This window comes from Zootermopsis nevadensis, unplaced genomic scaffold (genome assembly GCF_977971745.1).
Source record: "Zootermopsis nevadensis isolate Lab colony 2312 unplaced genomic scaffold, Znev_1.0 Znev_ptg000024l, whole genome shotgun sequence".
Classification (NCBI taxonomy): domain Eukaryota; kingdom Metazoa; phylum Arthropoda; class Insecta; order Blattodea; family Termopsidae; genus Zootermopsis; species Zootermopsis nevadensis.
In genome coordinates, this window is record NW_028259156.1 from 17,966,998 (window position 1) to 17,981,375 (window position 14,378).

The 14,378-nt window shown below is 38.2% G+C and overlaps 1 protein-coding gene across 3 annotated transcripts in view; it reads left to right on the forward strand.

Annotated features, from left to right (window-relative positions):
- The window catches only part of LOC110829563 (Transient receptor potential cation channel gamma), a 188,752-nt gene that overhangs the window by 2,080 nt on the left and 172,294 nt on the right, over nucleotides 1-14,378 (forward strand). The window contains exon 1 of one of the 3 annotated variants that reach the window (XM_087355597.1): nucleotides 1,894-2,410. The exons of the other annotated variants lie outside the window; for them this stretch is intronic. The gene's annotated coding sequence lies outside the window, so the exon portion shown is untranslated. Of the gene's footprint in view, nucleotides 1-1,893; nucleotides 2,411-14,378 lie in introns of those variants that run through there. 3 annotated transcript variants of the gene reach the window in all.

A 14,378-nucleotide genomic window follows, 5' to 3' on the forward strand; every position in this document is an offset into this window, starting at 1 on the left:
CGCGATATATTTTCTTCACTGCGCCTAATGATGGATCTAGAGACATCTCTATCTAAGAAAGAAAGCATCATTTATCACGGACTTAAGGACTCTGCTCTGGATGCAGCTGCAAAGTGACACTGAATGGTGTACCTCAGGGCTGTTCTACATGTCTAGATTCTCTAGAGAGGAAATGTTTGCTGTGTGGTCACAAGCTTTCGGTCTTTAAAACTGATCGTGCGTGCTTGTTTTGAATTCAGGCAGGATAATTTCCCTGTTTTTCTTTTCTATTTTTTTAAAGCTTTATCTAGGTTTTAACGAGTGTCTCAGACGATCTGTTGCATTGAATTAATTAATCACCACTTTCGATTTGTATTCTGGATTTCCTTCGTCCTGAAGGCCGGCTGTCATGACTAAGGTTTCTTTTAGTTTTCCCCTGTTCCTCCTGACAAATGAAGGAACAGCGTTTTAAAATATGCCACGACCGCTTCGTTCCACATCATTTCTGAGTCATCATTCAAATATTTGATGTTTTATAACCTCACAGGGTTGTGAATATGTCCGGTCTCAGGCCAATCGTAAGTTGTCATCGTCGATTTCGATTCTGTCCTGTCTATTTATATTTGTCCCATGTTTTCGTGTGCATGATCCTTATGCAGGGTTCCGTACAGGGTGTATCGAAGTAATTGCGTCGAAATAGGCGGCGTAAGCAATGCTAGAAAATATGCAAGGAAGAATAAGAACAACAATTAATGAAAAATTTAGCATCATCAGATTTTATTGCAGCTCGAGGATTTCATTGAAGAGGGACACAGGACTAGAAGTTAGGCCTTGTATTTTAATATTTGCCAAAATCAGAAATCAGACGTTTCTACCTTGACTGGATCTGGTATGCAGACCTAACAATGCTAGAGGAACTTCGCTTCATGTTCATGACAGTTTAAGTAATCGATTTGCAGTTTTCAAACAGTTGGCATTGTCAGTTACCACGGGAACGCACAAATAAAGCGATGTTTAACAAACTATTCACATGAAAGGTTAATAATTCATAGCAATTTCTAACTGTATCGTTTTGAATTAAAGAGGGCGGTTCGTATGTAGGCAGATGTGCCGGATACAGATGTCGGAGAAGTAGTCTAACAGAACGGCGTTGCACTCATTTGACGATAGAAATGTCCTGGGAAATTATATTTGGTCTGTGACCACAGATGAGTAGCACAGTCAAAGAAACGAGAATTCTCCTTTCCTGTAATGAGATGCGTGGTCATCGTGTTGTGACGCCGCATATGTGTTTAACAACAGTATGGAGGAACGTATATCTTCCACCTTTAGGGTATATGCGCCCCCGAACCGTTAGAAACAACTTACCATAACACGTATTCACAACTCAGAAGACGGCAGTCGATATTTTACCTCAGATCTCACATTGTTCTTTATAAATCGAGCTCTGCATGTGGGGTATTAGTCGATTAGAAGGCTTCTTTCTGTCTTCACAGGACAAGCAATGCAGCGTTCTGTGAGAAATTCTAACTCATGAACTGAATAGAGAGGTATTCATGATTTTGAACATCTCAACTACAGCACGTAGTATTATAATTGGTTCTTCCTGGTATTTCCCCAGTCACTAATTACTGCCTTCAGGTGGACCACGAGAAAATCACGATTCATAACGTCCTTAAGTATTTGAAGGATTTTAATCCGTGCTGTCCATAGCTCGTTACTAGGTAATTCATAAATCAATCAAACGGAAAGAGTAATTTTACTATCTTATCAGCTGATATGATGGTTCTTGATGCTCGGATGTGTGACAGATGTGAGAATTTGGAGGGAGTGAGAGGGGCTCATGGATGGGATGGAGGAGAAATAGACGCCGGCGTCGAGACGCATGTGTTCATCTCGTCAGAAGCGAACAGGGTGATGCTGTGAAAGGACCGCTAGACGCTCGTCGTTTATTTTATACGCGTTGCCATCGTGTTAATTTGCTATTTGTTTTAATTTTCGCTGTAGAGTTTACCAGACAACTGCTAAGTGAAGTGGCGTTGCTTTCAAGATTTCTCTATTTTCGAATTTATCTTGCGCATTTTTCTTTATTTTTTTATTTTTTGTTATGACTTCGGAAAGGGGAGATAGTTTCATTACCGCGTGTTATGATCTGTCATCAGTATATTAAGTACAGATCAGTTGGGTTTTCAATTCCAGCCGCGTTGCATTTATACATTTAAAGAACTCCGCTTGACGTGTGTTAGCCTATTTTTAGTGCATAAGTGTAATTAGTGGGAAGACACTTCAGTTTCTAAGTGTGTTTGACATTTCATCATCAGTGACATAAATTTTGTTTTCTAATCGATACTTCTAAATAAACTGCTCCTCTCTGGAGTCACTGAGAAGAAAATCGAGATCTATCGCTGCCAGAAAATGCAGGAAGGTCAAGGTAAGTGAAGAAAGAATGCGTCGGACATTCTTTATTTCCAGCTTGTCAGCTGAGAGAAATGCCGTACAAAAGTGTTTCCTTAGCAACTGTTTGTGTCGCCCAGAATGTATTTACAAATACATTAAAATATATAACGTCGATAGCGTTCTTTGTGTAAAATTCACGCACTGGACGAAAATGTATGTCTGTCAGAATGTTTTTGTTTTTTTCTGAAAATACTGAAGGGATTTTGATTAAATTTTGTACTGGGTAGTCACATTAGATGTTATTAGACGAATTTAAGTTCGATTCGTGTAAGTTTAAATAAAAACTTTGTTTTTCCACACTTATTTGGCGTTGGAATCGATGTTATCGATGTTGTAAATAACGCTCCAACATAAAAAGTATGTACTTGACATCAGATATAGAGGCCATTAAACTAGTATACAGGTTTTGTTTGTAAAATGTTTCGATGAGGTGAAATTTTAACCAAATACAAGGGCTTATAATTAATGACTCTACCGAGTGCCTGCAGCTTCAGAGCAATAGATTTGTGTGAGCAACAGATGAATATCAAGGCCAGTTAATATTACGAAGTCGTATTAACACACTTGGAAATAGATTTCTACTCCACTGGATTCCATCTTTTTACTTCTAACTAAAGGTGAAGACTTACTTTAGCTTGTTTGTAACATCTTCGTGTGGTTTGGTTGGAATTCCTGAAAGGAAGAAACCACTCTGTAGACGTAATCGTAGATAGGAGAATAATATTAAAATGGAACTTTGTATAACTATCAATGGTAATCAGTAAGAACTTCATTATTTGGGCTTGAACAATCGATGAGATACCTGGCTTGAAGGAGAGTTAAAAGTTAACAAATATTTGGAAAGGAAATTTGTGCCTCTGTGCTGTTAGTGCATGAGATAAGGGAATGCTGTAGGTACATATCAATTACAAAAAGATAAGATAAAATTACGAATTTATTAAATACAGGGTGTCAATACAATAGGATCACCCTTTTTAATGAAAATATCTTACATGTGATTTTATCTCGCAACAAATTGAGTTTATAACTAATTATTAATTTAAATTGATGTGAATGTGCTGATACGTAATTGGGTCGTATGGCTGTTGAGTCAGCACGTTAAAATATAGAATTGAATTCAGTTAATGGAATAAAATTGGGAGCCTATATAACCAATTTCATCTTATTAGATTAAAATGCTGTTGGCGCATTCAAAACCACTTATCTTCTGTACCACATAATCTGAGATTAATATTCGCCTTTGGTGAAGAATTGTTGGACACAGAATACAGCTCTTGGCTTTGGAACTTTGTCTCAACAAAGATTTTATTCCTTGCACTGAAAGTGAAATTGTTTCAAATGTGAAGGAATCTGCAGAGTTTTAATTTTTTTCTTTCTGAGTTTCAACAGTTTATTGATGTTTCAGACTGTGCCCACGATAAAGGAAGCTGTTGCTGTTTCCAATTGTTAAATGGGACGCTGTTTACTAAGAAATGTTTTCTTATGTAGTGCACCGTATATTGACAGTAGCATTTCTAAATGGCATTTTAGCAACCCCTTGGTGTACCGTCCATAACAGGCGTCTTTCTAGATTTGTGCGCGTAACTTGAATCGATTTCCACGATGTACAAATTAACATACTTTTCTTCTGTTACTAATGTAGGTCGTGTGTTAATATGACGATTATAATTACATAAATAAGAATTATTTGTAATGAACCCTGCACATATATATGAGGAAAAGCTTAGTGTTTGGAAGAATCTTGTCCCCAACCGGTGAACATGTAAAAATGCTGGAAGAAATGAAATAAATGTATACCTACTCGGTGATTTTGAAAAAAAATATGACCATTTGTATATGTGAGCTGTTTATTTGGACCGACGTATAAATTGAATCGAATGGTGTTTCCTCTCAGTGTTGTTTGTTAGACATGGAAGAATTTTAGATGGAAATGTATTCTCTGCCACCGCGGTGATGCAATTGGAGTTCTCTCAAAAATCAAGTTGACATGAAATGTCGGAAAACTTAATTTGCTACATAAAACATACGGAAATGTAATAAAAAAAAGAATATGGAGTATTTCTAGAAGCCTTCATTTTAAGTGAAATGGCAGCTGAGAGTAAAATGTTGGCGACGGAAATGGAAATGTGATTTTCTTTGTTTGTTTGCTTCTTGTGTATCGTTCTTCATATTTATAAGTGCTTAAAATCTGGCCATGTTTCTCTTTGGTCCCAGAACTGTTTCCATCTATCCGCTTATTGAATTGACCTGTACCGACTAAAAGAAAACGTGCTGCTGGGAATCAAAATGGGATTACGCTCTTCAGAGGCTTTCGACAAGTTTGCATTTGCCATCGAGTCGAAAACGAAATTAAACGAAGACGTAAAGAAATTAGTAAGTGGCAAAGACAACGTAAAGAGATCTAACCCTTTGAAGCACGACTCGTATTTAAATTTAAGGTTTACATGCGTCATGTTTGTGTTTTTTGATTAAAATATATGATAAAATTCAGGCCAATACACAAAACTTTATTAAGATGTTAAAATTTAAAATTTAAATGTTAAAATTTTAAATTTTAAATTTGCGCCATTCATTACTATAAGGATGTTACAATAGAGCGCTTTCATTCACTTCACAACATGTTTCGATGTAATACATCATCTTCAGGTGTTGTTTTTTAAAACTATTTTATATTATAATGCATGTCTTTCAGTATATGTGAAGATGATGTATTACATCGAAACATGTTGTGAAGTGAATGAAAGCGCTCTATTGTAACATCCTTATAGTAATGAATGGCGCAAATTTAAAATTTAAAATTTTAACATTTAAATTTTAAATTTTAACATCTTAATAAAGTTTTGTGTATTGACCTGAATTTTATCATATATTTTAATCGTATTTAAATATTGTGTAAAATTTCAGTCCGTACCGCAAAGAAAACACAACGTTTCACCATTACAAAGATCAATGCTGTTTAAGGAAATAATCGTTGTTTATTGTGAGATTCGTACGGGCTTCATAAAAACACGCTCTGTGGACAAAGTCTCGCGACTGCTTAAGAGAATATATGGACCGAGACAAAATAATGGAGATAATTACGTAAATTGTTCTCTTCGTGCTTCAGAGTTAAAGTAAAAAGTAGCTGCTGCAATAGACACGCCACGATGCACTTGGCGTTGCGAATGAATTTTTGTAGCGGAGACAGGGAGAGAGAGTGCAACAGACAGGTGACGGGGAAAAGGACAAATTTCACGTGTTTTATGGAAATTGGTCGAAATGTTTTTGTTTTGAGTCTACTTACTCGTGCGTTTTAAACGAACGTTTCATTACATTTTTTTTTGCTTTTAGGCATCCATTTCATAGATTGGGTACAGTGATGCTACTAAATTTGCCTTTGAATATTTACACTCCAGTAATGAATGGTGTTCAGAAGGGAGGCTTAAAAATTACATATTTGGGAGCGAGTCATGTAGTTTTCGATGTTGGCAGTATATAGTGACACACTCTGACTCGTAAATAATTTTTCTACACAATCGCCATGAGAACTGAGACACTTATCATACCGTGAAATGGGCTTGTCTATCCTCTGACCATAAAAATCGGCCTCCTTCTCGTTCAACAAGCGTTTTACTACTTTTTCACATCGTTGTCTGATCTGACCTCTCAGATGTTGCTTCAGTGCTGGAAACATAAAGCAACTTTCATGATGCGTTTAAGTACAAAGAGAGGCTAATATCATGTTGGACCGATTACTTAATGACGCCTTTTTTAACTTTAAGAGGTCATATAGCATCAAATAACTAGATGAAACTAAAGTGTGAGTTGAAAGGATTAGTTAGACATGGGATAATTTTGATCTAAGTAGGATTTGAGGTCTTCGCGGCCGTGAGTCTGAAGATGGCTCTCTTCTGGGTTGCTGCAACGTGTAGTCTGGCAGAAGTTTACCGACGTTTCAGAGGTCCTTGCTGCCACCATCATCAGGGCAATCGCAACAACCCAGAAGACATCCATCTTCTGATTACGACCTATTTTAAAATAAAAATTAGAAGCTTCTCTGTCGAGTGGATGGAAGTACTGATTCATTTGGGAGAAGTTCCTGGTTCGAATGTTGGTCTCTATACCGCATATCTGTTTTCCGTTCGGAAACTTTCATTTTAATATCTTGCTGCTGTCTACGTCGCCCAACGTGTCAGTTTGCCTCAGTTTTTCGAACTGAAATGTTGTATGTTTGCTACATGTTCACGTTGTCTCAACCACGTTGATTCTTTTACCCTAACAGTGGTTATGTGTACGAATTATGAAGCCCGTAATTATGTTATTTTGTCCGTCCTCCAGCTACTTCCTCTCTTGCTAAAGGAACTTTCGGTCCGTAAAATCCAGTGGTCATTTCATGCGCGTTCTGGTCCTACCGCTCCAACTTGTAGTGGTTCTTTTTGAGGCGCGCTCTCTCGAGGAACAGTGACTCATGCTGAAGAACACATGAATGGACGTATGAGTCACCGCCGAAATATGTGAACGATCAGTGGTTGTACGAAGTTTTACGTGGCGCTGGTTCCTGTGTGCGGTTTTGATTGCGTGTGATGAATGAGTCCATTCACTCTGCCAGTTTGAAAGTTTCCCCGTTGAGTGTTCAGAGCTTATTTTAATGCCCCGCCGCAAGGATGTCCGTGCATAACGAGAATGTACAAACTGCGTCATTATTCAATGCCCGTACATTAATTTATAACCTCAATACACGCCATTTAATGTAATCAGTTCTTGGCAGATACTTTGTAGGGTATTTCAAAAGTTAAAGTAATCGTTTAGTCTGTTGTCAAGATTTTGAACAGCTTCGTAAACAGGACATTTGTGTTTGTTAATGTACGGCGAAAATGTATTTCAAGGGAGTTTGCCGTGCTGTGATTTTTTATGCGAGGAAAAACAATATAAAAGCAGAGGCAGCACAAGGCATGCAGACTTCAAGACACGATTTTGTCCAAATTAGGGATGATACAATGGGAGTGATTGAGGAGATGCAATTACGGGCGATGTATCGGCTAGGGGTGAGAGCGGAAGCTGTACATTGCGTTCGCTGATAAATTTGAATGCAACTTTTACTTCCCGGCCCCATGCTGGAACTGAATTAATCGCTGCCAAGCCCTACAAGGTTTTCCAGGTACCAGTCCAGTATGGCCCCATAAGAGCAAAGAAATTTACTGCAATTTCTGCCGGGAGTCGGGGAGTAATCGTTCATAATGATATCAGTAAAGGAGATGTACACGAAGAGATTCATATATGTACTCCTCCGTTAACATCATTGGGATGTTTAAATCAAGAATGATTGGCGCAGTATGTAGAACACATGGTAAACGTAAGAAATGGATGACAATTGTAGCAGAAAATCAACCAAAGTAGACAACTTGGGTGACGTATGCATACATGGAAGATAATATTAAAAGGCTGTAACGAAAACGGATTGTGACTGTGTTAACTAGATTCAACCGTCTCAGGATAAACCCCATTTGTGAACTATTTTAACCGCGGTTATGAATATTCTGATGCTGTAAGAGCGGGAAATTTCTTGTTCGCTTGAGCGACTGTCAACTGTCAAAGCAAGAACCCTTACCAGAGAATTCGTAAATAATTTGCATGCATTTCTCTGTTATTTTGTTTCGTTTTTATCGGTAGTATATTAACACTTTAAGGCCCAGTTGCAGTTATCGTGTATGTACCTCGTGGTTTGATAATAACTGCATTTTTCACACACAGATTGCATTGAACTCCGATTATTTTCTTAAACAGCGTCAACTAATTGATCTTTATAATGGTGGTGTTGCGTTACGGACTGAATTTTTAAACACTGCTTAGACGAGCTTCGGCTTCAAAGGTTTTGCCACCCTTCTGCACCCACAGCCGGTTACTTGAGAGTTGCTACAAGGCTGTAAGTCACACTTCAGTTTCTCGGTTTGTTTGTTTATTTTTCTTGCTGTGTTTCACCACGCTGCACTCAGACCGTCCTCATGTCGGTGGCTGTTGACGTACAAGTCACTTTGGCGATTGCCTTGCTCAACGGGAACGCGGGACAATCTGCAAGTTGAAGAATCCAGCAGCTCGTAGTATTTGAACAATGCATTACTTTGCCCTGTTGTTCGCTCCAACACACAGCACATTTATTTCTTAGTCTTTGTATGTTAAAGGACTGCATGTCCTTTGTTTCTCTACTCTTCGTCCCGAACAGTCATCGTTTTCTCTTTTCATTTTGGTTTCCGTCCACTCTGAAAGTCTGAAGTGAAGAGACCACTCGGCAGACCTACAAATAGACGGACACTTCGTATTAAAATGTGTCTTGCCGAAATAGAATGGGAGATTGTGGCCTGGGTTCGTGTCAGTCATGGGCACTTGAGCACGCGGTAATAAACCTTCAAGTTTCATAAAAGGCGAAGAATTTATTAATTAGTTGAGCGACTGTCAGTTTATCAAGGACCCTGCTACATGTGGCTAGTTTCATCCTGGCATGGGTGTATTTTTTTCAGCTATAAATCAGAATTCAGAAATTTTAATGTGTGAAAACTCATGAACTATTCGCTTGCAATGTCTGAAGGCTTCTACACATCAAGGACGCTCATATTAGAGACCATTTTATTATCGATATATCTCGTTAAGAGCAGGCAACTTAATGATATGAATTGAATTGAGTCATGAGTAGGCCTATAGGATTTTGAAGACGTGTTAAATCAGTATATTAGGACCAGTATTAAGCGTTACTTGTTTTATTGAAATTTGATAATGCTTATCCGTTGCGGGAAGCATCACATAATCGATTAACTATGATATTTCTTGTGAAGTAGGATACGTTTTGCCTCATGGATCGTGGAAGTTTATTGAATTTTTTGATTTTGGGGGTTCACTTCGATTTGGAATGAATGTGTTATAGTGAAGAATTTTTTTTTTTTTTTTTTTTTTTTTTTTTAAGAAACGTTGTTTCTGCGCTCTGTAGGACTGACAAATGAACTTTCTTACACCAATTCGTTTTATTGCACGTTCAGTACTGGGTTTAAGAAACGCTGCAGGTAATCAGAAACTACGAAGTTATCATGTCAACGTTTGCCCAGGCTGACCTAATTTTGTTTCTGTGACGACAGCTTTCTTTATGTCTTTTATTCTGTGTTTATTTCGTTCTGTTTTCACCCTTTCTTTGTGTATGTTTTTTTCTTTTCGTGTTTTTTTTTGCTTAATTCTTTTTTGTTTTTTCTTCAACCTGTGGTGTAGTGTCATGGCAGAGGTCACACTGAATCTGCCAAATAAATGCTTATAAATATTTTGACGTAGTGAAAAACAGTATGAAGTAATAAAGGTCTAGTGTACAGAGTTTATGTAGCTAAGTCTTTGTTCCCCCTTCATAACATATAAAACTGTTCTAAATGGAGCCATGGAACTTGGGTGTCATAAAGAACATATTTCCGAGTTGTGGCTGTAAATAAAGGTCCTTAATGACACTGTTGTCCTTATCGTGATCCGTCCAGACTGCTGACGCAGAACCCTCGTCGTTCGTCGGACACCCCTGCACCCCATCAGAATGGGGGGCTAATTTGATTTTTATTGTCTTTTTGATCGGAAGAGAAATAGCCCGATGTCGACATTAATGGATGCCACGTGTAAGTTTAAAACGCGCTGTACGAAAGTGAGATAAATAAAATATCGCATGCGACTAGTGCAATAAAAGAATGAAACTACTTAAATTAAACTGTTGAAGTCAATTGTATAACAATTATAAACCTGTTCGCAGAAACCGGGGGGGGGGGGGGGCATCCGTCTGTAACATCTCGGCACGCGTGCGTCCATATGTGTTTCTCTGTCCTTCTGATAATTTTCGAAAATTCTACTCAGACGTATCAGTGTTAAGTGCATTTTGCCTCAGCTAAATTAAGTTCATTAATTCGCTGTGAAATTAAGACGTAAACTAAAGAAACAGTTTTCATTCTCTGTTTCAGTGATCGTTAATGATCGAGTGTTTATTTTTCGACGCTGTATGAAACACAGCGAGCATTTATGTGAAATGACAGGACTACCGAGTAGCTGAAGGGGTTAACAGTGCCTGCTGTGGCCATTTTTAATGAACTGTCCCATAATTGCCTGGAGAGGCTAAGGACCTCAGGACATCCGGTGTCCTGACCTTTATCCGAATAGCGTACCTCCCAAATACATTGTAACTGCCGCTCGGGATTCATGACCGTCTGTAGTGGGATATAATCTGAAGAGTTCATGTGTTGTGTTCGGCGGAATTACGCACGTGTTTATTAAGAAATTCAGCGTTTGTTACGTGCCCAGAGGTTTTATAACTGTCACTTCAGAAAAGCCCTCAGCCAGTAGTATCCTGTCCTTACGCTCACCTTACTCATGTAAGATAAATTTTAATATTATCTCCCATTTAAGAGTCCGGTATTCTTCGTTTGGTGCTCAAGAAATTCGCCGGTATTTACTTACTGAAAAGCGGTATTAGAAAAGTCCTCACAAAGAAAGTTTATTGATTCTTTAAAAATACAAATATGATTATAAAATTTGGTCATGCATTTAAGGCTGAAGTGCTGATTATAATACGCCGCGCAAGAGAAACATTCACACAGATTTTGGTTGGAATACTTGAACGGATGAATACGCGAAAGAAATGCCAATGTTAAAATTAGTCTCAAAGAAATATGGCAGGATGGTGTGGACTGTATTCACTTGGTGTCGGATCGGGGTTTTGTGAATGCTGTAATGAAACTTCGGGTTCCATAAAAATTTATTTATAGTTAATTTAATGACGTCAATAGCTCAGGTTTTACAGCTTTAGATGATGGGATAATTAATGAATAATGAATTATTGATGTGGAAGGAAACTGTCTTGGCATAATTTAAGGTACTGTTCCAGGATTTGTCTGGAGAGACTGAGGAACACCACTAAAAACCTTAGAATAGTCGGTCTCCGAGCCGAGGGTTGAACCAGCAGGAGTGCCAACTATTTGGCTATCGAAGGGGGAAATTTCTTCAGCAGCTGAGAGGTTATTGGCTCCTCAACAAGGAGGCTGCTCCTTATAGTTACTTAGTACTATAAATCACAAGTCTGGTTTGTTCTTTGTACAGAGTGAGTTTATCACCGAAGAAGTGACTGTCCATTCAGATGTTCTGTATGCATGCTTGGACGGGTTGTAGAAACAGTATGGCATTTGCACACGCGCGTGTGGGAGGAATTGTGTTGAAATACAGGAAAAGTATTTCAGATGCAAGGTGTACAATTTTCACACTCTGTGAATTGATCTGCAACTGTGATTTTCGATGCGGTGAGGAGAGGGTGGGGGGGGGGGGGGATAGCAGAGAGTAGGAACTGTTGAAGCCGGTGAGTAAAATGCTCACATGTTAAGTGCTTGCGGCAGAACTATTGTATTATTAACGTGAGAATTGGATATGTGATGTAGCTAGAGTTCCACTGAAGGTAAGCCGTATATTCTCAATAAACTAACTATATCTGCGTGGTTTGAAAGGTCATTGCTCTATAGTCCTGTTACGAATAAAATAAAGTGTACTCCACTTTAGAGTACAGCGTCTGTATATTTTACAGATGCATTGTTTGTGATTTTTCATACGTCATCGACCTTCGATGTTCATTATTCCACAAAGATTTATTATTATGAAGGTAATCGTGTCACAGGTACCAAACCCTGTCTGGAGTCAGATATTATTTTTATTTCTTGTAATTAATTCAATACACACTTTACTGGAAGAAAGAAACACTTTAAATAAAAGTTGCAGGTCGTCTTTATTTTGCATCATATTGATTTCGTTCCGTTTTATGACTTTTTTTTTTTAGAAAATTGGCAACGTTAATTTGATCGCCATATAAAGTAGAAATTCATTGGATCTATAATAAAAAAAATAGATTCATCTGATAAACTCTTGTTTACACTATCAAAACTGTACCAAATCTTAACGAAATCTGTCCCGTGCTTTCGGAAATATACAGACAGACTGTAGTGACCTCCACGTAATAATATAATTCTGAGACAGTACCTTAAAATGTCACGACCTCTTCCTTTTATGCAGTTCTGAATTCATCATTCTACGTCTTGACGTAGCTTAACTGGAGTAGCTGGAAAGGCGTCTTTAAATAACGCAATACACAATCTGTTATCCTCGTACCAATCCGTAGATCACCGTCCTCCCACTGCAGGTGAGAAATCTTCGTCAAAATGCACCAAGAACTAGACAAGTTACGTAAAAGAAACCTGGCTTGTGACTACGTGAGCTTCTCGAACCTAGGCACGCAAAACTGTGCTGATGTTAGAAGCGTAGCAAACACCTTTTCTCAAACTTTGGCTAATTGCTGCCGGGGAGCTAATACTTTACATCCTATATTACGAAACCCTACCTTAGTGATTGAGGTTACATGTGGCATGAAATCGATATTTGTAGCAACCCCCCCCCCCTCCCCCCCCCCCCCCCAAATTTCAGAGCCTGGGCAAAATTATTATTCAGGACATTAACTCTTTAAAGCCCAGTAGCAACTGCGTGTCCTACCTTGGTCAACAATTAGTAACTCATCATTTTGTATTTATGTGCTTCATACGATTTCACTGTAAACAGCGATTATTTCCTTAAACAGCGTTAACCATTTCATCCCTGTAATGTGAAGTGCTGTGTTTTCTTTGCGTACGGACTGAACTCTGAACTATTATTTAGACGAGTTTCAGCTCCTGGGTTCCATTAAAAGGCGGGTAATTTATTGACAAACCGAGCGACTATCAGCTTGTCAAGAACGTTATGTGCCATATAGTGCCGAATGATTAGATGTGTTGTGAATGGTCAAGGGAATGGATCTACTTGAAGGACGTAGCAGTTGCATTTCCTGGAGGGACTGAGGAAAATGACGAAAATCTAATTAAAATAGCTGATATCGGGCCTACGTTGAACACGGGACGTCTCGATGGAGCAGGGATGCCAAGTAGTAAAATGGTAACAGGAAAGAGGAGATGAAGATGGAATGTAGAATAAATAGGAAAAATAATCGAAACATTTTTTCCATCTCCAAGTTGTTATCGTTCTCAAAGCGTGTGCTTGTCTGTGATTATTTCGGTCTGTACCATCTCAGAGTACGCTTCAACAGTGTTCAATTGAGACAAGGATTTGAAACTTACGTGTGGTTTAGGGACCTCGTTCTTAAAGCTACTATTACATTGGAAGTAGAGACGTACTGGAAACAGAGTGCATAATAACTGCCTGAGTCACTGAGTCAGTGACTCACCTATTAAGAAGCTAATTACTTACTCTTCTCGCGCAAGGTTAGAATTTACTAGGTCTTAATCCAGACTGCGTGCACAGCGTTTGGACTATAATCATATCACGTATTTAACACTTTGAAGCCTAAAGCCAATCTGAATTTTATTTAAGAATTCAGTCCGTACCGCAAAGAAAACACAGCACTTCACCATTGCAGAGTTAAAATATTTAATGATGTTTCAAGAAGTAATTTGTTTCATTGTGAGAATTATATTGAATAATTAAATGCTCTGTATTGCTAAAATGCGATGTTACAGAATGTTAAGATATGTGCTACTTATATAAACCACAAAACTTTATATGTTTAACAAAATACAAAAATAAAACCCCCGAATGTGCATGCGATTAACCTGCAATGAATGAACATCAAGACCAATGCGATTTAAAAAATAGCAAATAACCCGTTTGGGAAATATGATCTCAAGTGCACCTTTCCAATCTTCTTGTTTTAATCTTTCATTTCAGGACGAAGTTGAAATGGTAATTATTGTTCTGTTTTTGCACAGACAGAATTCCGCGGCCCCGTGTGCTGTTGTCATGGTTACACGGTGTGAGAATATAGTGCTTTCCCTTGTTTGTTATCACGTTCGAGCGATTTAATCATCAGCCTCTGGCCGGTTGTTGAAAATTCATTTCAGCATTGCAGTTATAATTACTTTATTTCTGTT